General features: G+C 59.0%; 1 long non-coding RNA gene across 1 annotated transcript; it reads right to left on the reverse strand.

The window, feature by feature from the left end:
• Positions 1 to 8,698: 8,698 nt before the first annotated feature.
• On the reverse strand, positions 8,699 to 10,233 carry LOC124962174 (uncharacterized). Its single transcript, XR_007104434.1, has 3 exons — positions 10,140 to 10,233; positions 9,354 to 9,479; positions 8,699 to 9,190 (listed from the first exon to the last, which is right to left on the reverse strand). It is a non-coding gene; the product is annotated as an uncharacterized LOC124962174 (long non-coding RNA).
• Positions 10,234 to 24,274: the final 14,041 nt, after the last annotated feature.

The raw sequence follows: 24,274 nt of genomic DNA on the forward strand, positions 1-24,274 counted from the left end.
AACTGTGAACAACCCTGCATCCTGGGCAGCCTGGGGATGGACTTCAGGCTCCTCTGCAGAAGCCACATCCACAGGGGCTTGGTCGTGCATGCAAAATGGTATAGGTTGCAATGTGCTCATTTACTTTTCTTTCCATATTTTTATTGGTGCATTATAATTATGCAAAATGGTGGGATCTGTGGTAATATATTCATTCATGCCCACCATACAATATAATGTGGCCAATATCATTCCCCACTGCTGAATGCTCTAAATCACCGTTGGGTTTCTTGTAACACCTAATGCAAGTGCTATGTGAGTGGTTGTTAAACATATTGGTTTTCTATTGTTGTATTTTATATATATATATATATGTCTATACACACACACACACACACACACATATATATCTATATATATATATACACACACACACATATATCTATATATGTATATATATGTTTGTTTATTTATTTATTTTTAGTACTGGGGATTGAACCCAGGGACATTTAACGACTGAGCAATATCCCCATCCTGTCTTTAATATTTTATTTAGAGACAGGGTCTTGCTGAGTTGCTAAGTGCCTCACTAAGTTGCTGAGGCTGACTTTGGACTCACAATCCTCCTTCCTCTGCCTCCTGAGCCCCTGGGATTTCAGGCATGTGCCACCATATTTTTGAACAGTGATCAGTTGAATCTGCTGATGTGGAACCCACAGATACAGAAGACCAGCTCTACCTTAAAATATCCTTCCCACAAAGAAAACTACAATCCCAAATGCCTTCATTGCCAAATTGTTCAAATAAGAAAGACCAGAGAACAAAGAATAGAAAATGGTGGAACTTCTTTTGTTTTCTCTGATGTAAATTTGATCTCCAAACCACAAATCCAGCTTAAAAAAGGGAAACTTACAAACCAGCATCACTCACATGTTGGGTAACAATTGTAAATTAAATACAATAAACTCAAATGCATTAGGACCGAGCTGGGCTTATTCCCAGGACGCAAAGCAGCATAGCATTTGGAAATCACTTAGTGCAACTCCCAACCAGAACAAAGAGGGAAATTGTAGGATTATCTAAAGAGGTACAGAAAAGTACTCCATAAAATTCTACAGCTACTGTAAGTTTAAAATGCCTTCCAGAAACAACCAACGGGGGCAAATCTCTGAGTCTGACAAGGATCCCTTCCCAGAGCCCACAGCCGGCAGAGTCTCTGTGCTTCCTATGCCCCAGGGCAGGGCATCTGCCCTGCTGTAGCCACTTACGTCTGACGTTATACTGCAATATGCAAGAAAATAGATACAAGGCCGTACATCTGACCATTGCAGCTTGTTTTCTTTTTGCATGCACAAATTATTTAAATCTATAGATTATTGCAAAAACCTGCCAGATATAGGGTAAATAGAGAAACCACAAAATAATTATATTCTCAAATAGCAATAAAAGTAAACTTTACAGATAGGTACTCAATGGAATGGTGCGTGAAGTCAAGCAGGGTGACACCTGGATGCTCCAGGCTGTGAGGCGCCAGCAGGAGGAGCCACGCAGACCTCCATGCAGGGGAACATGTGACCACCGGGGCTGGAACCCCCAAAGACAGAGGGATGGAGAGAAGCTGGGAACGCCAATACCCTCTGGCAATAGGACTGAGGTTGTTTGGGAGATTCAACCATACCCGGGCAGAGTCCCCGCAGGTCTCTGTGGGTGTGTGCTGTGCAGGATCAACAGGCCAGTTCTGAGCTTCTTCGGGAAACGCCCCACCAGGGCTCACCTGTCGGAGCCGCAGCTTCCTGCAGAGCTAGCAGTGGTGTAGGGGCCAGAGCAGACAACCCAGGGAACAGAACAGAGTGGCTCTGGAGAGGGTACCCCTGGCTCACTGCAGAGGGACAAGGGCTGTCTTCAGTAAGGCCCAGGGTGCCAATGATATGTTCCAACGGGGAGACGAAACCAGCCCTCTCCTACCTCAGGCCTCCTGTGAAATGGCAGGCAGAGCCTGCAAGGTTGACCAAGGACACTTCGTGGACACACAGCACTTTCCAGTTGGACTCAATGAAAAGGGCTTCTACAGTAGGCCCAGAAATGACTGGCGGGATGGAGGAGGGAGGTGGCTGAGCCTCAGGCAGAAGTGGACCCTGGGCCTTCCTGAGAGCTCGCCTGAGGGCGCTCAGCAGCTCACGGGCCCTGTGGAGACAGACAGGCCACGCCACCTGTGGGCAGGGTCTGTAAGTAAGAGGCTGTGGGAAAATTCAGGCAAGACAAATCCCAGACTTCAGGGACACAGAGCAATGACCAGGGGTGAGGTTGCCAGGCGGGCACAGCAGGTCAACTCCTCTCCACGGCCTCTGGGGAGGCTGCCTCCAGGGGCCCCTCCTCAGCACCCCACACCACTCTGTAGGAGGTCTTGGGCCGCAGATGCCCGGGTGTCCTCTGAGCTGCTGGAGGGAGTTTGGGATAAGAGGTGAAGGGTACTGGGAGGCACTGAGGAACAATGGCCAGGGCTCCCTTGCGTGGTGGGCTCCCGGGACACTTGATGCCATGCTCAAGGCCAGCAGCACCGCAGCAGCCCAGTCAGCTGCCCTGAGAGCCTTAAGGCCAGCACCTGACTGAGACTGGGGCTTCTCCTCCACAGACTGCAGAGCACACGGCCTTCCCACCTCAGGCCCATGCGTCCCTCTTACTTCACCTCCAAATACCTGTCTGATTAGTGTCCCTGCCCAATGCACAAGTATCTCCAGACCTAGGGTCTGTGTCCCCTCCGTAGACCCCAGGTTGCCTCTGACCCCAGGTCGCCTCTGACCCCAGGTCGCCTCTGACCCCAGGTCTGGTCCCTCCTTAGTCTCCAGGTCTCCCCTGACCCCAGGTCTGTGCCCCTCCTTAGTCTCCAGGCTCCTCTGACCTCAGGTCTGGTCCCTCCTTAGTCTCCAGGTCTCCCCTGACCCCAGGTCTGGTCCCTCCTTAGTCTCCAGTCCCCTCTGCACCCCAGGTCTGGTCCTCCTTAGTCTACAGGTCTCCTCTGACCTCAGGTCTGTGCCCCTCCTTAGTCTCCAGGTCTCCTCTGACCTCAGGTCTGTGTCCCTCCTTACTCTCCAGGTCTCCTCTGACCCCAGGTCTATGTCCCTCCTTACTCTCCAGGTCTCCTCTGACCCCACGTCTGGTCCCTCCTTAGTCTCTAGGTCTCCCCTTACCCCAGGTCTGGTCCTCCTTAGTCTCCAGGTCTCCTCTGATCCCAGGTCTGTGCCCCTCCTTAGTCTCCAGGCTCCTCTGACCTCAGGTCTCTGTCCCCTCCTTAGTCTCCAGGTCCCCTCTGCACCCCAGGTCTGGTCCTCCTTAGTCTACAGGTCTCCTCTGACCTCAGGTCTGTGCCCCTCCTTAGTCTCCAGGTCTCCTCTGACCCCAGGTCTGTGTCCCTCCTTAGTCTCCAGGTCTCCCCTGACCCTAGGTCTGGTCCCTCCTTAGTCTCCAGGTCTCCTCTGACCCCAGGTCTGTGCCCCTCCTTAGTCTACAGGTCTCCTCTGACCTCAGATCTCTGTCCCCTCCTTAGTCTCCAGGTCCCCTCTGCACCCCAGGTCTCTGTCCCCTCCTTAGTCTGACTGTTGGACTTTGGTCACAGTCCTACAATCCTGCTCCGACAGGTAAAATATTTAATTCTGATCAATTAATTCCGTCGAGACTTTACCAAGGCATAATTTTGTAGGCACATGATTGACTCTAACGATCTCTTGTTGGTTAATTGGGAAACTGATTTTTAAAATTGTTTTAATGAAGCACGCTGCAGTTGAGCTGTCAATAGAGAACGGTGTGTGAATATCTCTGTGGAAACCTCTGTGGGTCGTGTGGGACTGTGTATGTAGAGCGGCGCCTTGCTCCGAAGGTGCTGGACAGTGCGTTGCCCCTCTTCTCTCCCTCTGCTTGACCGTCAGTCAACCCGTGTGAGGGCACGGCTCTAGTGTGCACAAAGTCCGAGCCGCAACTGTGGCTGGTTCTCGGTCGACAGCTTCTCCTGGCCCCCACGGCTGGTCCCCCAGCATGACTGTCTTGTCCCACCCACTCCTCCCTTTATCCTGGCTGCCACCACGGGTCAGTCAGAAAGGACAGGGGGTTGGGGAGGTCCGTGGGCTAACAGAGGTGCGAACATGGCTCTGCTGATGCTCCGGGATCCCCTGGGGTCTGGTTCACCGGGAGGTGGGACAGGGCAGGACGGGGGGCCACAGGGCAGTGGTTGTGAGAGGGAGGGCGAGCCTGCGCGATGGTGCAAGGGGCCGAGGGCCGCAGACCTGGGGTGGAAAGCCAAGATCCAGCCAGGTCTCAAGTGCACGACCTCAGGCCAGCCAGTCTCAGGCCTGATCTCTGGTCTCTGTCACACACATGCCAAAGGGTCTTATAAACAGGAACAGGGAGCTGAACGAATTGCCAGGTCTTGGAGCTGTACCATGAAAGAGGCTGACAGTCACCCGTGTAGGCCACCACTGCCTCCTTGCCCTGTCACACAGAGGAGCCTGGAGAGGGACACTGAGCCCCTTGCAGGTGGGGCCAGGGGAGGGAGCCTCAGCCCCTTGCAGGTGGGGCCAGGCGAGGGAGCCTCAGCCCCTTGCAGGTGGGACCAGGGGAGGGAGCCTCAGCCCCTTGCAGGTGGGACCAGGGGAGGGAGCCTCAGCCCCTTGCAGGTGGGACCAGGGGAGGGAACCTCAGCCCCTTGCAGCGGGGGGCTAGGGGAGGGGGCCTCAGCCCCTTGCAGGTGGGACCAGGGGAGGGAACCTCAGCCCCTTGCAGGGGGGGCCAGGGGAGGGAGCCTCAGCCCCTTGCAGGTGTGGGCAGGGGAGGGAACCTCAACCCCTTGCAGGTGGGGCCAGGGGAGGGAGCCTCAGCCCCTTGCATGGGGGGCCAGGGGAGGGGGCCTCAGCCCCTTGCAGGTGTGGGCAGGGGAGGGAGCCTCAGCCCCTTGCAGGGGGGCCAGGGGAGGGAGCCTCAGCCCCTTGCAGGGGGCCAGTATCAGTCCACCTGTGCAGCCATGGTTGAGGGAGTCTTACCACTGAGAGGAGTTGTAATGTAGGTGAAGCTAAGCTTAAATCTTGCTGTAGGATTTTCTGTCTCCTGTTCTGGACAAATGGCTACCTCCCTGAGTCTGTGCTTCTCAGGAGGGAGCCTGCAGGCTGGAGGGGTTTGGAGTGTGCAGGGGATGGGGTGCATTCTTTATTGTAACTAGAGTGACAGGCTGAATCATGTCCCCCAGACTCACGTGCCAGAGCCCCAGCCCCAACCTCAGGATGCTCAGGATGTGGCTGTGCTTGCAGTCAGGCCTCAAGAGAGTTGATTTAGGTAATGTGAGGTTGCCAGGGTGGGCTGGGAGGGTGGGCCTACTGTGGCCTGTCTCTGCCCGCTGCCCCAGAGTCATGTACTGAGCCCCAGTCCCAGGGGACGAGGTCCTCGGAAGGCCCCGTGCTTGAGCGTGGCATTTGTGCCCTCCCAGATGAGGCCTGGGAAGCTCATCTGCAACCCCCACAGTGCTCGGGGAGAAGGAGCCGCTGTGGAAAGCAAATACAAGGGGACAGGGCTCTGCCGGCACCTGGGGTGTGGACTGGGAGGGCAGTTCTGTCACCCAGAAGCCGCCGGGTTATGGCGGTGTTACCGCAGCCAGAAGGCACTGAAACAGGGCCCTGATCCAATGTGACTGGCCTCGAAAGAGGGGACCGGGCCCCAGAGGCAGGCAGGGCGACTGTGTGAGGACACAGCGAGGAGACGCATCCGTGAGCCAAGGGAGCCCTGGGCAGGAGCAGGATCTCAGCGTGCCGTCTCTCAGCAGTGCTACTGGACGGCTCCCCCCGCCAAGCCAGGCAGCCGGCCTACTGGTCCCGGCAGAGCAGCGGAGTGTCGGCCCAGGCGGGTCGGAGCGCGGGCAGCAAGCACGGCCCGCGGCCACGTGGAATGGAGAGCCAGGAGAGCAGCGTCCTGGTGTTCCTCTCCTGCTCGCAAATTCTCCTTTGAACAAAAATGCAGGCGTTCGTCCACAGGAACGCGAGAGTGACCGCCCAGCTCGACTCCAGGGTGGCGCGAGCTTCTTCCTGAGCTTTGGGGTCATCGTCACCCACTGGACGTGCGCTGGAGGAATGGGGTGGGCAAGGGATGCAGGAGTCCCGCGATGCCACGAGTGGGAGCAACTTCTGCTTCCCTTCTGGCCGGCAAGTCACCTCTGTGGCCCAAGCTACCTGTGCCCACCTGTGCCCTCACGCTCACCAGCACCAGGAACTCCTCACCTGCTTCGGAGGACAGCTGGGGGTGGACTGTCAGCCGAGGCGTGGTGGTGCACGGTGACATCCTGATCACCTGCCTCACCCCGGTGGCCGCCCTTGCGATGGGGGCTGATGCTGGCCACCCCACAACGCAACGCATTCTCACGTCTGGGGGCTGCTGGTGAGCAAGCAGCCCAGCTGCCAGGCACAGGGGGCAGCACACGTGGGCGGGCAGTGCGAGGCCCCTCTGACGTGAGGTGGGGCAGGGGCGGGTGGCTTGCTCTCTGGCCCCCAGGCCCATGCGCAGCACCAGCACTGTGCCGTGTGGCTGGACCCTGCCAGGGATGAGGTAGCCAGGCCAGGGAGGACGTCTCTCCCACCCGTCCCCAAAGCTGTGAAACGAGAAAGTGAAAGGTGTGCTTGATAAGTGACCACAGAGCCCACAGCAGGATCCCTGACCCAGGCCGAAGGGAGCTGTCCAGGGCCCCCACTGCTGTATCCCCGAAGCCAGACTCTCCGCCTCAACCACTTGGGTTTTCCCTGATGACGCACAGGTAGCGCCCTTGCCTGGTGTGCGCGGGGCCTGGGCGTCAGTCCTCACGCAGCAGGAAAACAGGCACACTAAGATGTTGTTATTTTAAAGTTTGGCTTTGGTCTGGGTAGATATAAAGAATTTTCTTGTAAAAGCTTTAAAAACTGTGTTATAGATCCATCAACATAAAAAACCAATTCTGTCAGTAATCCATCATTTCAGTGATTACGATTCACTCTTGGAATCACACCGACTTAACCAGGCGTCTCTTCTCCCTCCTCTGCGTTTTCTGCCCCAGGTGCTGACCAGAGCAGCCTAGTACCCAGGGTGGGGAAGCTCCTCGGCCTGTGGGAAGCGGGCCCCTCAGGCCGCAGGAGCAGGGAGGCTCAGTGGGCACAACACAGTTCCCAGGTCACCTGCCTCCAAAGAGCAAGCCAGCAGGAGAGGACCACAGGCCAACCATGGAAAAGGGTTTCAGGGAATTCCCCACCAGTTCATGGCCTTAGAGTTTCATCTCAAAACTTTGGTTTCATTGATAAATATTTTCACAGAGTTTAAAAATGACTTTTCCGATCTGGGAGCTGCTTGCAATGTTGTACGGCTTCTGAGATGCTTTAGGGTTAGCCTTGGCAAGAATCACCGGGTTCATAGCTGCAAAGCCCCTCTGACTCTCTGGAAGACACCGTGTCCCTGTCAGTCCTCAGCCTGGAGGCAAGGAAACAGGGAGTGTGACAGCCCCCAGCCCCCACTGCAGTTGCGTGGGGCACCAGCCAACACCCCCAGGGCAAGTCTCTGGGCAGCTGTCCCGCCCGAGTGCTCCTTCCCTCGGCCTGGAGTCAGTGCAGCGCTGAGCCCTGGGTTCTGAGGGGAGCTACAGGAACTACCACTCATTCTCCTCATCAGAGGAGGGGCCGTGACATCGCAGGGCCAGGTGAGGCTTTGCAATGCTGGGCTGACACCTCCCTCTGACTCCCTTTCTTGTTAGCAGCTTTTTCTCTAAAATTTTTCTTCCCTTGTGCCTGCCACAGTCCACTCATACCTTTTCATTCCTTGTCACGTTACAGCTGAGATTGGCGACTTAGGTTCTTCATATAGGTTTTAAATCAATATGTGTTTTTTTTTTGCTTGAAACAATTTTGAAAAATAACTTTTACTTCTGGCAAGAGAGCAAAATGAGGTTCATTACCCGGAAAATCACACATATTTGACCATAAGGAATGGTGTCCATGGTGGTTTTCTAAGAACTCATCTCCAGTGGAATTCATGACTTTGGATGAATTAAGGGTCTTTGTTTGACAGACTAGTTAAATTGTCATCCTGAGCTCACAGAAGATCAGGTTTGTCCAAATGCCCCCAGAATCCTTTGCAGTTTTTAGAAGCCCACACTCCTCCAGCAGGAGGGATGCTAACCTCCTGAGTCCAGGAGCTAGAGTGGAACATGGCGTGGGTGACACAGCTCAGAGCCGAGGAGCCAGCTGACTGTGGACTGAATCTCTGCAACTGTGAGGCAACATTTTGACGTTCTCCTTGTCCAAGCTAGTCACAGAAAGGAAGAAACTGAAACTGGTGCAGAGAAGAGGGGTGGTTGCTCTGACTAACCTGGCCTAGTGGTCCAGAAGCTTTTGGAGCTCTTTGAGCTTTGGGAAATTTAGACATGCAAGCTGGAAAAGCTTCAGAAGGTTCCAAGCAGAGCTTAATGGGCAATTCTGGTGGGAGCTAGGAAGACCAGGATGCCGATAGGACTGTGGACAGTAATGACTGGGTTTATGAGGTTCCAGAGGAAGAGGACTCAACTGGAAATTGGACTAGAGGCCATTCATGCTATGTTCTGACAAACAAGTTGTTTACATTTTGACAATATCCTGAGACTTTCTGTGAAGTTGAATTTATAGGTGATGGACTAATTAATCCACAAAGGAAAATTCAAGGCAGCAAAACATTCAGGGGGTGCTATAGATATTACTGGAAGCTTTAATGTGAATAAAACTGGAACTAAGGAATTGTGGTTGTTAAATACTACACAGTCACTAAAGAGATTCTAAGTACTTGATGCAGAAATGATAGGAAAGATAGCTTAAGGGCATCTCAGGAATTGGCAAGACCACACCCATCTCAGGCTCAAGAGGGAAAATAAAAATTCCTTTGAAAAGAGACCATGCTGGTACTCTGTTTGCTCAGGGGGTCCTAGGAAATTGTTTTACTGCTTTCAATGCCCAGGCACTCGGAGGCTGCTGCAGATGTGGTCCCAGGGAGGCTTGGCTACTGCTAGAGATGGCGGCAGACACTGGTGTCAACCACATGGCGCTGGTTCTACAGGATTGCAGGATCCAGGAGTTAGAGGGCCATGGAGGCTTCCACTGAGATTTCAAGGAAGGCATGGGAGGCCAGGCAAAGTGCAGCAGGGTCAAAGTCCCTGTGGGCAGCTCCTGAGGGTGCGATTCATAAAGACCTGAGGAGGAAGTCAAAGCTGCAGTGGAGACTCCCAAGATTAAGAAATGCCAGTAACATGGGGTGTTCACCAAGGAAAGCTGCAGAAGTTCAGCAAAAACAAGCCAACAGAGAGGCCATGCGGGTTGCAACCAGCAAAACCCCAGGGACAGAGCTATACAAACCCTTTGAAGAGAACATTGTGAAGCCACATGCCCCAGACACTGGACGTGGAGCTACAGGACCCATTTGCCCAGCTGAATTTTGGTCTCGCTTTGGTCCATGCCTTCTTTCCATGTCCCATCTCTCCCCTGTAGGATAGAAATATTTACTCTGTGTCATTTTATATTGGATATATGTGACTTGCTTTTGATCCTTAAAGAAGAAAACATCCATGAGCTTGGCTGAAGTCCCAGAGGAGACTTTGGACTTGGGACTTTTAGGTAATGCTGGAACTGTTGAAGAGACTGTGCAGACCCCAGTGAGCCTCAGGAGAGGAGGCTGGAGTCATATTTGGAAGTGGCCGATTTATACAAGTATGAGGGGAAAACTATAAAATTCTGATGAAAGTAATCGAAGAAATTCTAACTAAACAAAGAGATATCCCAGGTGGGTAGAGGAGAAGATTCAAAATTAACGAGACAGTTCTTCCCAATGGGCGAATAGAGTCGATGCAATTCTAATCAATAGTCAAGGGAATTATTTCATGGACATCAACAAACTAACATTTTATGGAGAAGAAAACTACCTCAGATGGCCAACATGGCACTAAAGGAGAAAGAAGTCAGAACCAAGGCCACGTGACTTCTTCTAACCCTGCTACTTCTGCTGTGATCAAGATGGTGCAGCATGAGAAAAAGATAGACAACAGATCGGCACCCACAGACCAGGCCCGCACAGGAGCCTAGCGACCGGTGGTCCCAGGACACAGACGGACACATGTGGAAACTGAATCTGGAGACAGAGCTTACCCTCTACTCACAAGGTAGCTCGAGATGGATCCAGTGAAACGCAGGACGCCACAACTCCTGGAAGATGACGTGAGAAACCCCGCGGCCTTGGCATACCACACAGGAAGTTGGACCCATGAAAGAAAACTCCAATAAGTTGGTTTTTATTAAAACTAAAATCTATTTCTCTATGGAAGTTATTGTTAAAAACAATAAGCCATGGACCCAGAGAAAAATATTTGCAAAACACAATCTAATAAAAGGCAAATATCTAAAATACACAAGAATTTGTAAAACTCATTGAAAAGAAAACAACCCAATTTAAAAGTGGGCTAAAAATCTGAACAGTCACCCCACCAAGGGAAGTGTGCAGGGGCAACACCCGTGTGAAAGGTGGCCGACCTCCTTCCTCCTCCGACTGCACCGCTGACCAAAGGCTGCCCTGCCCCAAGAGGAACAACGCACAGCCTCTGTGGAAGAGTCTGGGGGCTTCTTACAGAACTGGGCACGCTCTTCCCACAATGCCAGCCACGCTCCTGGGCATTTACCCAAAGGAGGAAGACTGTACGCAGAGCGGCCCAGCACGGGGATGCATGTGGGATTCGTAAGGAATCCCACGAAAACCACGCCGGACATGGGAAATCACATAAGGGAGTTTCTTAAGCAAACAGAGTGTCTCCCTGCAGGGTAAGAGAGAAAATGAGAGGAAAAAAGAAAGGAAAGAGAAAGGGTGCGCGTTAGAGAGAGTGGAAAGAGAGGAGGAGAAAGAAAGCGAGTAGGGGAGAGAAAAGCAAGAGAGAAAAGATGGCGGTTGAATTCCGCCGGGCTAACAGGGGACCAATAACAGAGAAGGATACTTGCAAGCTGACTGATGAACCAATAACTAGCTAGGATGTTCACAGATTGACAAGTGGCTGGGAGGTGGGGCAAATGCCTGCACTGGAAAGGTGGGGGGGGGAGCAGCTTTGTACATTCCAGGATTCACGCTGGCCTGGAGGCCATCCTGCTGCAGGGGAGTGAGCAGGACGCCGAGCGTCACAACTGCTCAGCAACAGAAGAGCCCATACACGGCGGGGGGGGGGGGGGGGGGGACACACCCAAGCCCTCAGGGCCACTCAGTGAGGCGCCCGCATGAAAACCATGCGCCACCCGGTGCAGCACATGCTCTGCTGACAGGGGCAGAGCTGGGGAGGTACTTGGAGTCGGGAGGCGAGCAGGAGCGGGCAGGAAGGGGCTGAGTGCACGGGACGTGGGGGACCTGTCGGCAGTGGACAGTCCTCAGGGACGTAGCCAGAGGAAGCTAAAACTGTCCTCATGGAGAGCCCAGGAGACAGAAGCAGCATTCCAACACAGGTCATCCAGAGAAAGGCCCGGTCCTGGGGTGGTTAGTCCTGCCAGAGTCCAACAGTGCCCACCACAGATCTCATGGTGACAGTTGATCCCAGGTGAGGAACCAGAGCTGGATGCCAGTTCCCCCGATGCTGGGTGGTGGGAGCTTCGGGGTGGCATGAGCCCATGGGGTCGGTGACCTTGTCAGCAGAGGAGAGACCTGATGAGACAGGTCCTCCCACGTGACGCTCTGTGCCACCCTGAGACTGCCTAGAGTCCAGCCAGCCAGAAGGGACACCTGGCTGGCCCTTACAACCTTCAGGACCAGCAAGAGAAAGGCTCCCTTTGTACCAAGCACTCGGTCTGTGGCATTCAGCTGTGGCAACATGCAGCCGACCAACCAGCTGAAGACCTTGGGCTCTGCGCCTCCATCTTGTCCATAAGAATGGATACTTTTATGAATGAGTGGATCATGTGTCTTGGTTGCATGGTCATCAGAGTTAGGGACAGAGCCCAAAGGGCCTGTTCTTCGCCTGCTTCTTCTCCTGCCCTGGGGTCCCAGTGTGTGCCACAGCTTCTCCCCTCCACGCCTCTCTTTGCTGCGACAGTCCTCAGGAACTTCGAGCACTGGGAGGCTCAGCCCTCTACTCCCTGGGATGTGTAGGGTGGCATTTGCCAAGTGCGCCCACACCCAGGTCTTGGGAAGCCAAGGCCAGGGTCCTGCTGATTGCAAGGACCCTGCAGGAAAGAGGGACCAGACAGACCGGAACCAGAAATGCTGGCTGGCATTTCGGAGCCTCTACTGAGTGGTGGCCTTTCCAAGGCCTGGTGCAGCCGGTCCTCACGGGGAAGGTGCTCCATTTCCCAGCCGCTCTCTAGCTCTGTGCTTTGGGCTCCTGCCCAGGCCCCTGCCCCAGGCACATGGACCCCACAGCAGGGACCCCGGGGAGATGGGCTGGGCACAGTGCTGCCCTCCCAGTGTGCGGTTGTGCCCGCCTCCCCTTCATCTGCCCAGGGAAGGGTGAGAGGCTGGGAAAGCACCGCGGCGGATCCACAGGGATTCTAAACAGCCCGCAAACGTTCGTCATCCAGGTCGAGACCCTTGGTGACCAGCCACTGGGCTCTAAAAGCCACACGGAAGGCTGGCTTCCTCAGCAGGCAGGTGCTGGGGCTCCGCCTGCGGATGTTTCTCAGGAGAGTGGGGGTCAGCAGGGTGGAAGAACCGGAAGTACACAGAGCTGGGCAGAGGGGCAACAGAGCTAGGTACTTAGGACAAAGAGATAGAGACTGAATCTTAAAGGAAACGGTAGCCATTGAGATACAGAAAGCACAGTTGTGAACCTTGGCCCATGACCTTGTGAAATGAGCCACACAGGCGCAGGGAAAACCAGGGACACTGTGCCACCCCTGCCTGGCTCCACCTCCAGTCTGCTCCCTGACACAGCCCTTCTCCCATACTGGACCCCAGCCCCCAAGTCAGGGCTGCTGCTCACTCCTGATGTGGCGGAGATACCAGACTGGATTATAAAATGAAATTATAAGGACACTATGATAAAGAATCAGTGCCTGGGGAAAGGTTAATTTCTCCCCCTCCCTGCTTCCAGCCTCCCTTCCGGGAACTTAATTAACCGAGGTCCCTATCTATTGGGCTGTAAATAGCCTGAGGAAGCCTGAGGACTCTCTCTTGACACAGAAACGTCTCTGTGACAGGCTTCAGGACCAGAGAGGCCACCCATGCCTGCAGTTTCTTCTTACTTTGTAAACCTGTTAGGAATGTAGCTACATCACTTAATTGCTAGTATAAATTTTAGGTCACCATGCCAATTAACTCCTGTCTAAACAATAACCTCGTAGGCTCAGTTCTTAGAGCTGTAGCCCTTGGGGAGATATGCTCTCGTCACCTTGAGTCCCTGCTGCCTGTGGAAAGGGCTTGACTGCCTTGTTCTGCGCCCGTGAGCCACTTATCATAAATTCTGTACGTGGTCCTTGAAGGTCAAGAATTCTAACCCACCAATGTTGTGATGGTTAAGAAATAGTGTCAAACGTCCTATAAAGCCCCCATGACTTCAGTCCAGGGCCCAGAACCTCAGAGCACTAGCACATCTGGGTCTGAGGATAAATAAACCTGAGTCCTCCAACCCTCCCAGGGGTGAGCATGATCTCCACCACGTTGACAGCCTGGTTCTCCCTTGAATGTGGATCTACTTCCTAAATAAACCTCTTCCTGTGCTGTGGCGGAATTCTTTCCCCTCAAGAATCCCGCTGTGCCGAGTGCTTCTCTGGAGACATCTCTTCTCCCACGACACACCAGGCTCCATTCCGGACTCAACCAACCCCAGGGCGTGTGCAGCTAGTGACCCTGCAGGCCGGCCACACCCCTCACGGTCCCCGCTGCCTGAGAAGGGGCGGAAGGCTTCCTGGGGCCTGCGCGACCCTGCAGGGGTCACCTACTGGTCACCCCGTGCCTGGGCAACACGGTTCCTGGAGCAGGGCCTGAGTCCTGCCCACCACGCCGGCGCTGGGAAGGCAGGTGCAGCCGTCAGGGGCACCGACGATGCCCTGAGTGCTATTTAACCAGACCTCCTCCCCTCCCAAGAGCAGGCCGCCTGTGCCACCACTCTGATCTGCTGGCCACGGCCTACCTGCCTCCAGGACTGCCCTTCCCTGTCCTACCAGGCCTACCTGCCTCCAGGACCCCCTTCCCATCCCTGCCAGGCCTACCTGCCTCCAGGACCCCCTCCCCATCCCTGCCAGTCCTACCTGCCTCCAGGACCCCCTTCCCATCCCTGCCCTGCCAGGCCTACCTACCTCCAGGACCCCCTCCCCATCCCTGCCAGGCATACCTGCCTCAGGAACCCCATCCCTGCCAGGCCTACCTGCCTCCAGGAACCCCTTCCCATCCCTGCCAGGCCGACCTGCCTCCAGGACCCCCTCCCCATCCCTGCCAGGCCTACCTGCCTCCAGGACCCCTTCCCATCCCTGCCAGGCCTACCTGCCTCCAGGACCCCTCCCCTGCCCTGCCAGGCCTACCTGCCTCCAGGACCCCCTCCCCATCCCTGCCAGGCATACCTGCCTCAGGAACCCCATCCCTGCCAGGCCTACCTGCCTCCAGGAACCCCTTCCCATCCCTGCCAGGCCGACCTGCCTCCAGGACCCCCTCCCCATCCCTGCCAGGCCTACCTGCCTCCAGGACCCCCTTCCCTGCCCTGCCAGGCCTACCTGCCTCCAGGACCCCCTTCCCTGCCCTGCCAGGCCTACCCGCCTCCAGGACCCCCTTCCCTTCCCTGCCAGGCCTACCCGCCTCCAGGACCCCCTTCCCATCCCTGCCAGTCCTACCTGCCTCCAGGACCCCCTCCCCTGCCCTGCCAGGCCTACCCGCCTCCAGGACCCCCTTCCCTGCCCTGCCAGGCCTACCCGCCTCCAGGACCCCCTTCCCTTCCCTGCCAGGCCTACCCGCCTCCAGGACCCCCTTCCCATCCCTGCCAGTCCTACCTGCCTCCAGGACCCCCTCCCCTGCCCTGCCAGGCCTACCTGCCTCCAGGACCCCCTTCCCTGCCCTGCCAGGCCTACCCGCCTCCAGGACCCCCTTCCCATCCCTGCCAGGCCTACCTGCCTCCAGGACCCCCTCCCCAGCCCTGCCAGGCCTACCTGCCTCCAGGACCCCCTCCCCATCCCTGCCAGTCCTACCTGCCTCCAGGACCCCCTCCCCATCCCTGCCAGTCCTACCTGCCTCCAGGACCCCCTCCCCAGCCCTGCCAGGCCTACCTGCCTCCAGGACCCCTTCCCAGCCCTGCCAGGCCTACCTGCCTCCAGGACCCCCTTCCCATCCCTGCCAGGCCTACCTGCCTCCAGGACCCCCTCCCCAGCCCTGCCAGGCCTACCTGCCTCCAGGACCCCTTCCCAGCCCTGCCAGGCCTACCTGCCTCCAGGACCCCCTCCCCATCCCTGCCAGTCCTACCTGCCTCCAGGACCCCCTCCCCATCCCTGCCAGGCCTACCTGCCTCCAGGACCCCTTCCCAGCCCTGCCAGGCCTACCTGCCTCCAGGACCCCCTCCCCATCCCTGCCAGTCCTATCTGCCTCCAGGACCCCCTCCCCAGCCCTGCCAGGCCTACCTGCCTCCAGGACCCCCTCCCCATCCCTGCCAGTCCTACCTGCCTCCAGGACCCCCTCCCCAGCCCTGCCAGGCCTACCTGCCTCCAGGACCCCTTCCCAGCCCTGCCAGGCCTACCTGCCTCCAGGACCCCCTTCCCATCCCTGCCAGGCCTACCTGCCTCCAGGACCCCCTCCCCAGCCCTGCCAGGCCTACCTGCCTCCAGGACCCCTTCCCAGCCCTGCCAGGCCTACCTGCCTCCAGGACCCCCTCCCCTGCCCTGCCAGGCCTACCTGCCTCCAGGACCCCCTTCCCATCCCTGCCAGTCCTACCTGCCTCCAGGACCCCCTCCCCTGCCCTGCCAGGCCTACCCGCCTCCAGGACCCCCTTCCCTGCCCTGCCAGGCCTACCCGCCTCCAGGACCCCCTTCCCAGCCCTGCCAGGCCTACCTGCCTCCAGGACCCCCTTCCCTGCCCTGCCAGGCCTACCCGCCTCCAGGACCCCCTTCCCAGCCCTGCCAGGCCTACCTGCCTCCAGGACCCCCTTCCCTGCCCTGCCAGGCCTACCTGCCTCCAGGACCCCTTCCCATCCCTGCCAGGCCTACCCGCCTCCTGGACCCCCTCCCCTGCCCTGCCAGGCCTACCCGCCTCCAGGACCCCCTTCCCTGCCCTGCCAGGCCTACCTGCCTCCAGGACCCCCTTCCCTGCCCTGCCAGGCCTACCTGCCTCCAGGACCCCTTCCCATCCCTGCCAGGCCTACCCGCCTCCAGGACCCCTCCCCTGCCCTGCCAGGCCTACCTGCCTCCAGGACCCCCTTCCCATCCCTGCCAGGCCTACCCGCCTCCAGGACCCCCTCCCCTGCCCTGCCAGGCCTACCTGCCTCCAGGACCCCCTTCCCATCCCTGCCAGGCCTACCTGCCTCCAGGACCCCTTCCCATCCCTGCCAGGCCTACCCGCCTCCAGGACCCCTCCCCTGCCCTGCCAGGCCTACCTGCCTCCAGGACCCCCTTCCCATCCCTGCCAGGCCTACCTGCCTCCAGGACCCCTTCCCATCCCTGCCAGGCCTACCCGCCTCCAGGACCCCCTCCCCTGCCCTGCCAGGCCTACCCGCCTCCAGGACCCCCTTCCCTGCCCTGCCAGTCCTACCTGCCTCCAGGACCCCCTTCCCATCCCTGCCAGGCCTACCCGCCTCCAGGACCCCCTTCCCTGCCCTGCCAGTCCTACCTGCCTCCAGGACCCCCTTCCCATCCCTGCCAGTCCTACCTGCCTCCAGGACCCCCTTCCCATCCCTGCCAGGCCTACCTGCCTCCAGGACCCCCTCCCCTGCCCTGCCAGGCCTACCCGCCTCCAGGACCCCCTTCCCTGCCCTGCCAGTCCTACCTGCCTCCAGGACCCCCTTCCCATCCCTGCCAGGCCTACCTGCCTCCAGGACCCCCTTCCCTGCCCTGCCAGGCCTACCTGCCTCCAGGACCCCCTTCCCATCCCTGCCAGTCCTACCTGCCTCCAGGACCCCCTTCCCCTCCCTGCCAGGCCTACCTGCCTCCAGGACCCCCTTCCCTGCCCTGCCAGGCCTACCTGCCTCCAGGACCCCCTTCCCATCCCTGCCAGTCCTACCTGCCTCCAGGACCCCCTTCCCATCCCTGCCAGGCCTACCTGCCTCCAGGACCCCCTTCCCTTCCCTGCCAGGCCTACCTGCCTCCAGGACCCCCTTCCCATCCCTGCCAGTCCTACCCGCCTCCAGGACCCCCTCCCCTGCCCTGCCAGGCCTACCTGCCTCCAGGACCCCCTTCCCTGCCCTGCCAGGCCTACCTGCCTCCAGGACCCCTTCCCATCCCTGCCAGGCCTACCTGCCTCCAGGACCCCCTTCCCATCCCTGCCCTGCCAGGCCTACCCGCCTCCAGGACCCCCTTCCCATCCCTGCCAGTCCTACCTGCCTCCAGGACCCCCTTCCCATCCCTGCCAGGCCTACCTGCCTCCAGGACCCCCTTCCCATCCCTGCCAGGCCTACTTGCCTCCAGGGCCCCCTTCCCATCCCTGCCAGGCCTACCCGCCTCCAGGACCCCCTTCCCTGCCCTTGGGCAGACAGGGAGAGGCACCCCTGGAGGGCTTCTTGCCCACCTTTGGCCCACCTTTCGGTCACTAGTCACTAGGCAAGACAAGTGGGGAGGAGGCGGGAGAACAGAGGAACTCTAAGATGTCTGAAAGGGACACCCCACTTCCTCGGACACCCGGCTCTGGGCCCCCTCTCTGCGGAGAATTCTGTCTCTTCTGTCCTTTAAATAAAACTTGCTTCTACGCCTGCCTCTGCCTCTGGGGTGCTCAGTCTTCACCTCCGGGGCCCCGGGAACGGGCCCTGGCTAATGCCCATCACCGGTGTCAGCGGTTCCCAGAGGAGGAGCGGGGGTCACGGGAGGTGCCAGTGCTATGCTGCGACGGCGTTCCACGGAGGCACTAGAGGTCCCGGGCGGAAGAGCGCGAGGGAGGACAGGCCCTGCCCTGTGGGCTCGGGCAACACCTGCTGCCGGCGCCAGGCGAGGGGCCCAAGGGCAGGGAGCTCCCCCTGAGGAAAGGAGGGCGAGGGCGGCGGGGAAAGCAGCAGAGCCTCTCCGCAGGCTGACCAGGAGGAGTGCTGACCGGGCCCAGCCACCACGCCAGTTGCCACTCCGACGGGGCCGCTCCCTCCTGGGCCTGGGAGGACCCCTCTCTGGAGGGCTGTCTGCTCTGTACTGTCCTGTGATGGCGAGCCCACTCCCAACGGCCGAGGCCACAACAGCCCGCCAGAGCCCCGTCCCAAGATCATCCGGCCAGCAGATCAGCGGGTCAGCGGCACTTGGCAGCACTGCCCTGGTGCCCTCCGGGCACTAAGCCAGTGCTGCTGCCCCTGTGGGCCCGTCCTTTGGGAGGCCTGGAAGAGCAAAGTCGCCAGCCCCGACCTCACTGCTGCCTCCTGCCCTTCTGGCTGAGGCTGCAGTCTCCCGTCTTCCTGACCCCATTTCGGCTCCTCCCCAGCCACCCCTCAGGCAGCAGGACGGAAGCGTCTAGTCTGTGCCGCCTGGAGCAGCAATGGTCAGCACGACCTTCAGGCTCAGGGGAGGAGCAGGGCTGCTTCAGCTCAGCCCTGGAGCTGCCTGCGGGGGGGAAGGGTCGACTGCCACCGGAGGCCGATAAAGACCCACCACCACTCACAGCCAAGGACAGAGCCAGGGGTCGGGGTCTAAGGCTAACGCAAGCTGAGGTGCACTCCAAAACTACAAAATACCTCGAGCTCGCAAAGTCTAGGGAACGTCCTGGCGTTGCCGGGGCTCTCCCTCAGCCGGGGAGGCAGCGCACTCCCGTGTCCCTAGCTTCATGGCCAACTCAGCTCCCTTTGCCCCTGCCAGCAGCGCCAGCCCTGCTCAGCAGGCTCAAGTTCAAGTTGCACAGACTGGCATCTGACGCCCTCTGCCTGGATGCCCACACCTGCCTGGCCAGGTTGCTCCCAGTGGGGCCAAGGCCTTCTTTCCTGGAGGTGGCCTCTGGCCGGCCTGCAGGCCCGTGTCCCGGAAGGCCTGGCGTCCCTCCTCCTGGGTGACAGTGCCGGTCAAGCTCCTCTGTCTCTCTTCTCCCCCAGCTCCAGGCAGACATGCTGTGTGCTCTGCATCCTCCCTCACGGCCACCTGGGGGGCCTCCGGGTGTACAGCAGCTGAGGCCGGCCGTGACCGCAGTGGACGCAAGCCTGGTGCTGGGCCCTTGTGGCGCCTGTGGCCTGTGCCTGCCGTGTCTCCCAGGCAGGCACGGCCCCCACGGGCAGTGACACCCGGGACCCGGTGCAGGTTCTTTCTGAGCAGCCTGGGCCCTGCAACAACGGTGGGCAAACGAGTCCCTGTGCCTGCCCGGTGCCGATGACCGAGGTGGGCAGTGTACCACCCAGCGGAGCACGCCGGCCGTCTTCCCACCTCCAAGCTGCTGCGGGAGAGAACTCACTTCCTGTCGCAGACTCCCAGCTCCGAGCTCCTCACACAGACCTTCCTGAAGGAAGCTGTCCCTCGCCCGAAGCCTGACCCTAGTGTGGTTGGGCTGTGAGAGCCCCGGCCTGGGCAGCTTCGCTCCTCCTCAGCCTGCAGGCGCAGGGCCGCAGTCTGTGGCCTGGCCTGGGAGACGCGCCCACAGGGAGGCCCAGCTTTAATGAAGCCCCTGGGGAAAGTGGCGTCAGTGCCCCAGGTGACAGGAACCTCGCCCCTGGCGGAGGCCCCTGTGCATGGAGAACCTGCGCAGGCCCCAGAGAGTGCCGTGGAGCCGCGGGAAGGAGCTCGACTGTAAGAGCGACGCATTCACTGCCCTCTTGATAGCGTAAGGCTGGGGAGAATATCCCTAAGCCAGGGTGTCATCCCCAGGGCCACCGCCTCCCGTCACAGGTCCAAGAACGGGAGCAGCCCCCCTGTCGAGAGGCAGGAAGGCCCATCTTCCTGCTCACAGGGAGGCACGCGTGCCTGAGGCCCTGACCCTGTCTCCTGCAGGCAGACCTGCAGGCTGAGGCTCCGTCCCCAGGACACCCTACCCGACCCCGCCTGATCTGGGGCACACAGTGTGGACTGTCCTCTGCTCAGGGCCTTCTGCAGAGCCCGCTGGAGCCAAAGTCTCCCCTGGATGCTGAGCTCCCCGGAAGGCCATGTGATCCTGACTCCCACTTCCCAAGGCCCTCAGAGAACTGCATCTCCTCCGGTGGCCAGCGGGTGTAGGGGCAAGTGCCACTGGACCTGCCTGGGTGACACATTGAGCCCTCGGCACAGAGCCGACCGAGTGCCCCGGTGCTGGCGGGCCCTCACAGCTGCCACAGCCATCCCCAGGTGCTGGCCCAGGGCCCACTCAGGCAGGCTTGTTCCTGTCCCATGCAGTGAAGCCCGCGTGAAGCCGGCGAGCGTCTGTGTGCACCCTGTGAGCACTCCTGAGCAGGGGTGCTCCTGACGGCACCCAGCACCCAGCTCCTGAGTCTAGTGAGGAGGCGCCCAGTCCCCTGGCAGACTCCCCGTGTGCTGTTTCATGTCCCATTCTAGAAGAGTGGGGTGCAAACATGGCGCAGGGCGCTGGCTCTGGAGCCATGCCTCCTGAGGTCAGCTCTTGGTGACGCAGCTCTTGGCACCTTTGCAAGCACATTCTGTTCCCCAACATGGCTGGAGCTGACCTCCAGGCCAGGAAGGCACTGTGCCTGCCCAAGGCCAGCCAGCCCCAGCCCCCAGAGGGCCTCCTCTGCTGACCTTGTTTTCCACGCAGGAGGGAGACTTGCTTCGAGGGCCTTGCTATGCTCAGCACACAGAACTGGTTCGGTTTTAGCCCTGGAGTCTCCCCAGGAAAAAGTAGCTGACCCTGAGTCAGGAAAGTCCAACTCCAGCAGCTGTGCACCCTTGGGGTGGGCAGTGGCTCGTTCTGTTCTGTTTCCACACAAGAAGGATCAGGCAAGATGAGCTGTTGCTCCCTGGACTTGCCTGCCATCTGCCACCTTCAGGACAGTGGCTTCCTGCACGTGCGGCCACTGAGCCCTGAGCTGTGGTATGTGGTTGGGACTGGGCTCCCAAATTAGCTGAATGTTAACTTCCTTGAATTTGGGGGTGGGCAGCTGCTCGTGGCTGGTGGTTCCCACATTCTCAGCAGGACGTCATCTTTAAGCATAGGAGGGACTGCGGCCCACAGGAAAGGGTCTGTGTGTCCCTGTTTTGAACTTTGAATCAGGAAACCATAAAGAAAGCTAAAGTAAAACATAGTCATTTTATTTGGGTACAACTTGGGAGCACAGGCAGGCACTCCCCAGGGGAGCAGGACCGGAGGCTTTTATTGTTCAAGGAGGATTCTCTGGGGATGAGCAGACCTGAAGCAAGTCCAGCAGTTAAAAACTGGCCCAAGCCAGGGTGGGTGTAAATTTCAACAGCCACTGGCACGTCCAGGTCAGGAGGCAAACTGGCCTGTTGGGCATTTCCCAAACCTTGCAAGGTATCGTTAGATTCCCAAAAACTGTGCCCTCTGGCAGATTCGGTTCCCAGTTCTGTGTGGCCATTTGTGCAGCTGTTTACCCATCAGTATGATCTCTAAGCTCAGAAAAGGGGTGTTGCCCTTTGACCATTCTGCAACCATTTTGATTTTTACAATATCAAAACTTGGTCTTTAGATCTTTGAAATAGAAACATCTGATCACTCTGAGCAGCCTCCGGGTCAGTGAGACTGGAAACCTCTGGACCCCAGGGGTGCAGGGTAGACCTTTAATGTGCTTCCTGCTGTGGCCTCTGCACAGGGGTCTCACCGCGGAGCCCAGGAGGCTCTTTCCAGAGTCTCTCCAGCACAGGGCTCCCCGCTACTTGGACCTCTTTTGCGCACAGTGTGGCTGTCACCAAGAGTCCACCTGAGCCAGCTTCTGTCTTGTTCTGTTAAGCCAGATAAGGAAGCAGGAGACACAGGGGCGATCTGGACAAGGGCACCCCGAAAGGCAGGTCCCAGGTGAAAATGGGTCAGGTGGAGCAACACAAGACGAAGCCTCTCCCACGGGGAAAGGAGCACTCCAGCAATCGGCGCCAGAGCCAGCGTGAGCCAGGGAGGCCCAGAAGCAGCTCCGAGGACCAGTGGCAGAGCCTCCAGCCCAGGCCTGATCCCCAGGAGGGAAACCCCTCCAAGGCAGGTCCAGCTACCGTGGACCGCTGGGGAGCCAGGCAAGGTGTGGCGTGCCCTCTCAGCTGTGCCTGGGAACACTGATCCTGGCTCTCAGTGGGCGGGGCCGGCACTTGGAGCTGTTCCCTACTAGCAGTGCAGACGCATGTGCAGTGGGCAGTGCCACCCCGCTCAGCCACTGAGGGTCACCCGCACGGCACAGCCCCACCCAGACTCGGGGCCTCGAGGCAACAGTCCCCCTCCACCTCCTCTGAGGGTGGGCTCAGGAGCTGCCAGCTGGGCTCCGGCTCAGGGGGTCTCCAGGGGGGCAGGAAGGCACCAGGGCTACCACAGGAAGGTCTGCAGAGGCACCACCGTGACTCCTTCCCACTCCAGTGTCCCCCCGACACGGCAGAGGCTCTGGTGGCTGGAAACCACGAGGCCTTTCTGACCTGGCCCTGGAAAGACTCACCCTGCTTTGCGGTCAGGCACCCAGCCAGTTCTGCCCCACGTGGGAGGGACACAGGGAGGCCAGGACATGGGCCACTCAAGGGAAAACATGCTTTTAGAATTAGAGTGTAACTGACAACAACTTGAAATGATGAGAGGCCCTTTGAAACTTTTCCAGGTGAGTGGACGATGGTCCTGCGGTGGCCTGCGGGGAGGAGGCTGCAGGGGTGGGGAGCAGCGTCCTCCCCAGCGGGCCGCATGCTTGGAGGACACCGTGGTGTAGAGCCGGATGTCCCCCACCCATCAGTTCTGTCCTGTGTGCCTCTGTCCCAGCTGCACCCCCTCGGGAAGACCAGGGGTCTCAGCAGGATCCAGAATGGGGAAGCAGGCTGCAGCTTGGGGGCACCAGGTGAGAGGGAGCCGGGGGCCTCTTCACGGGGCTGCTGAACACTGCGTCGCCGTGGCGGGCAGTCACCAGAGCCACCAGGAAGGCACGGTGGGATCCTGCACTCTGAGACTGCAGCTTCTGTGGCCCGGGCATCATGTCTCAGGCGACTGTGAGGCACACACGCCGCAACACTGGCGCATGACAGGAGGGCGTGTCCACAGCGCAGCCGCAGGGCTGCAGGACGGCAGGCTCTCCAGGGCTTTGTAAGGGAAGCGCAGCAGCTACTAGCAGGCAGCTCGGGGCAGGAGGGTCGGACCCGGTGTGTGCCTGGGTGCTCCTCTGCATGGGCAGGCCTGGAGGGACCCCGAACAGAAGCAGGGACAGGCAGACGGGGTGGGGAGGTGGACAGGCTGGCGTCCTCTGGTGTGTCTCCACTGTATCCTGGTTTTGAACTGTTTATTACCTCGTGAGAAACAGTGGCATGTCCAGACCATAGTGTTTGAACATGTCTGGCTCCGACTCCGTCCCGGCTCCACAGTGAGGACCGTCTTCTCGCTCTCTCGAGTCTGCCTCTCTTCTGTAACGTGCACTCGCTGCTCTGATCTCGTGGCCTTCAAAGTCACACGTGTGGACGTGCCTGTGTGCACACACACGTGCCTGCACATGCGCACACCCAGGTGCACCTCACACAGGAGGGAAGCAAGCCCTTAGGCTGACTGGCAGCCAGGCTGCTTAGCTGTACACACCTGGCCCCCCACATGCCCCAGGTACCTCGGTACAGCCCAGGGGTGGTTGGCACAGACGCCCAGGGAACCTGATCCACCACCACATGGGAGAGGTCAGGACGAGGAAGAAGAGCCATGTCGTCCTGGGGATGAAAAGAGCACAGTGACGGGGACGCGAGTGCCCAGCATGCGTGGGGGACGAGGCACAGAGCCGGTGGCTGGGCTAGGGCAGGAGGGGCAGGCCTGTGCCCCTCAGGCTCAGGAGGTGCGGGGCCCTCCTGCTCCAGACAGCCAGTGTGAGCTGTAGACGTTTTCAGCAGCAGATTCCCTGGGTCCAGCCCTCACCTCCTCCTCCAGGAGACCTGTGGCTCCCTGGGTCCAGCCCTCACCCCTCCTCCAGGAGGCCTGTGGCTCCCTGGGTCCTACCCTCACCCCTCCTCCAGGAGGCCTGTGGCTCCCTGGGTCCAGCCCTCACCCCTCCTCCAGGAGGCCTGTGGCTCCCTGGGTCCTACCCTCACCCCTCCTCCAGGAGGCCTGTGGCTCCCTGGGTCCTACCCTCACC

The sequence above is a fragment of the Sciurus carolinensis genome, chromosome 12 (assembly GCF_902686445.1).
Source record: "Sciurus carolinensis chromosome 12, mSciCar1.2, whole genome shotgun sequence".
Taxonomy (NCBI): Eukaryota; Metazoa; Chordata; class Mammalia; order Rodentia; family Sciuridae; genus Sciurus; species Sciurus carolinensis.